We start from the raw sequence: 4004 nt of genomic DNA on the forward strand, positions 1-4004 counted from the left end.
ATTTATCACTTACAGAGTACTATATGAAGAAGAGGGAGGGACTGTGTTCGGAAAGAATGAACAAAAAGTTCAAAGAGAAATGGAAACGAGATAAACAGAAATGGAACGCGCGGAAGGAGGTGAAAGAATTAAAGTGCGTCTCTGTGGGTCTAATTTGCCTTTTCTGATTTAATTGAGTAAATTCCTCAATTTTATTATGAGCAATACAAAGCAAATACAAAGCAGAAAAGTAGAGAAGCATTATTTGAAACCACCTGCGCTTCCTCTGCCTGGTACAAATGAATACATTTAGCTCTACGACAATGGCATTTAAAAAACATCTTTTATGTTCTGATATTAATTTATCATTTGTAGGAAATTATGTTTTCATCTGTTCAGTTGAACCTTGGTGAATGCATGGTGGGGTTAAGAGTAAATTTGTATGTATGACGTAAAACCAGAGCAGCAGACCTGTTCTTTTAGTTTCTTTTAGTTAATCATATTTGTACCAAAACATTTTTGCTGCCTTATGCTTTTAGGTTCAACTAAATTGGCTATACAAGTCATTTCAACTTCCTATGGAGTCGATGTAAGTTAATAAAAATAAGTTGAAATTGCTTGACATATTGTGAGACATAATGTATTAATATAGCTGCAAGCAACAATTACGGGGTCAAGCCCTACAAGAACACAAAGGGAAGCGTATGTGGACATTTCTGATGAGTGAGTTTCTGAAAAGCAATTCAAAAGCCATTTAAAACCACTTAAAACACCATAAAATTGCTTGTAACTTTTGACCAATAGGTTGTGCTGTCACCAAACTAAGGTGAACAAGATGTGCCAAAAATCATACGTACAATCTTTCGTGTTAATGCACAAACTTTTCAATCAGTCCAACAGTACTGTCGTTAGAGCCAATTTCATTTTTCAGTTTTGTTTAATTATAGGCCAAAAAGGGGCGTAGTCCCACCATAATATTTACAGTCATCATTTGGTATAGTAAGTTGAAATTACTTGTAAAACTAACTTGATATATTGTGTAGTACCAAAGCATGAAAAGCAGCAAAACTTCAAACTAGCAAAAAGCACCACAAGGTAATTCCAAAAGCGTGCTCAGATGGGAATTCATAATACCAGTCTTGGGTCGCTCGAGGGACAAAACTTTTAACCTCTAAAGCATACACTGCACAGTAAGCAAACCGAGCCACACGCGCAGAAACACCTATTTCAGTCATGCATAATCAAAGCACAGTCTCCTATGAAGTGCCCTACATCCTGAAAATGCTCTAATCCACCACAGAAAGTCCCTTAAGAGTCAGTCAGAGTGGGTCTTATAATAGAGCACATAGTTTTTCATTAACACATATCCTCTCTCTGTGTGTGTGTGTGTGTGTGTGTGTGCGTGTGCGTGTGTGTGTGTGTGTGTGTGTGTGTGTGTGTGTGTGTGGCTAATGGAGCCCGGACTGAGCTCTTAACACAAGCGCATTCACAGAGGATTTCGGCAGATGGCTGTTCTGGCATTGACTGAAGTCTATCTCCCATTCAGCGATGCTCCAGGACTGACAAAACAATGCATTAATGCTCATTTCACTTTCGTACCTGCAGTTGAAGCACCTCTTCCTTAGACACGCACTCTTTTCTGTTTCTCTTGCTCCCAAACCTAGTGAGCTGCCTACACATTGAACGTTTTAGGCGTCCCGGATGCGCTCCCGACGCGTAGGCTGTTTCAAAAGGTAGGCAGCGTAATTGTGCTGCCTCCTAGGACACTTTTTGGCCAATTTCTAAAGCAGTATGGAGAGGCAATCCCAGAATGCATTGCAACAACCTAGGTGGAAAAAAATAAGTGCAAGAAAGATGTCAATTAATAGATATGTGTATTTTTTATTAAATGCTTAAAAACATGTTCCCTTAGAAGAATGCTGCCTATGTAGACAGCACTATCTCTCTTTCGGTTTACCATAAACTCTTATCCTTATCTCTTTCATCCGTCTTCCACCGTCTCCCCCTGCAATTATTTCTGTAAGTGTTTGTTTCTCATCTATAGCGATGGCTTGCATGTTAAATAATTGATCAGTGGAGAAGCGCGCCTGGCCTGCTGTCTCTTCACAGAGTGCCCGACAGAAAGAGCGAGCTATAAAAATCAAAGAAATAATAATAAAAGCCGAAACAAGATGCCACTGGCATGTCATTCCCCGAAGCACAAAGCGACTCCAATAAGAGACATCAAAATGTCAAGCGCGCAGCATCTGTTAATGTTAGCGAGGATACGGGCCCGTAAAGTAAACTTTCCCGAGTTCCAGTGTACGCGGAGGAGGGGCTGATATTACGCAGGATATATCAGTATGGAGATGCGGACTGAGGCGAACAGTCAAACTGTCACATGGAGGCAGCCAGACGGAACAAAGACGAGCAGAAAGACAATTATGATGGTGCGGCGGAAGCACACAAACGCACACTTGACGTGACACTGACGCATGCCGCATAAACACATAAACCTCCATGCGACTGGTGTGGCACCGCTAGGCAACTTTTGCCGGGTGCAGATGGATAAGAGAAGATACCGTGTATCCCCCTAAAAATGGTTATTGGTAACTATGTTTTGTGGACATGAAGCCTAAAAGATGTTGTGCTATTTGTTTTAGCTCAGTTGTGTAATGTGAAAATATAATTTGGTGAGTTACTTTCTGTGTGGACCGCAGTAGGAGATGCACATTACACACAAACATGAAACCTGAAGGACAAACCAATCTGAACACTATTACAGAGAATAGAGTCACCATGAAAACAAATGTATTGTCTGTGTGTTTCTCTCTGGTCTGTCTGAATAAATAATGTCTGTCATATCTCAGATGTCACACAGTAAATGCAACATTTACATCAGGTGTCTTTGATCATTCTGTCATCGTTTGACTTTCTTCTGTGCATTACAAGTTTTCTGGGTAACTTTGAAGTGTACACTATTTATCTTATGTGACTAGTTTAAGACAATTTTATAGTTAATCAATCTCATTTCTAAGTGTACCGTAATGCAATATTGTGTCAATGTTTCCAGTAATGTTTTGATTAATTTTAGATCTTTAGATCTGTGGATTTAGATGAGTGGGTGGTGTTTATTTACTCTGTTTATGGTTGTGCAGTCTGGCTGTGATAATCTAGCTGAGCCAGCACTTGTTGTGACCGGAGATGATATATACATCCTACTTAAAACAGGAACATATATTGATGCTTAAATGATCACCATAGAACATAAAGCAATAAATAGCCACTTGAACAAAGTTTTACTGTCACGTTTGCAAAGTTATGTTGTGTTCGGGGTCTTGCAAATGACCCCCTTTGTTGTTTAAAGGAGCTGTTCTTTTAATAGATTTGCTCTGGTGAGAAAATGTCGATTTTTAGATTACAAAGTGATTTTCAACACTTCTGTTTCTTTTGAAAGTCAATGAATGGAGCAATTACGCATATGTGTGTAGGTGTGTTTGTGGTCTAGTTTAAACCCACATACAATGCACATATCAAAATTAAATGAGGGTTTGAGTCAGAATGAGACACATGGAGTAGGATGACAGAATAGGGCGGGTTGTTATATAACAGAAAAACGCAATGGACATTAATTAACAAAAGAAGGACACTTCATTTCAAGTGTGTGTGTGTAGTGGGTTTGTGAATAAAGAAAAAAAACAGGTTCGAATGGCTGGCCAGTTGTTTATCAATTTTCTAGCATTTTAAGGATGACAATCTAAGAAATGCGTTTGGGAAAACATACCCACATCTTGGTATAAGGGTAAAAATGGACCATTAAGTTATTGAAAATATAGTAATCGTATTGCAGTATAGAAGGCCTATACAAACTTTCCTTTATTGTACTAAATGCAGTATAATTTTATGACCAAGACTTGAGAACACCATGCAGCAGCCAGCGTGCTGACATTGATAACTCAACTCGTGGACTGTGTATTGAACCGTGGAATAAAGAGAGAGAGAGAGAGAGAGACAGTGAGAGACAGTGAGAGAGAGAGAGAGAGAGA

The sequence above is a fragment of the Triplophysa rosa genome, linkage group LG24, assembly GCF_024868665.1.
Source record: "Triplophysa rosa linkage group LG24, Trosa_1v2, whole genome shotgun sequence".
NCBI lineage: Eukaryota > Metazoa > Chordata > Actinopteri > Cypriniformes > Nemacheilidae > Triplophysa > Triplophysa rosa.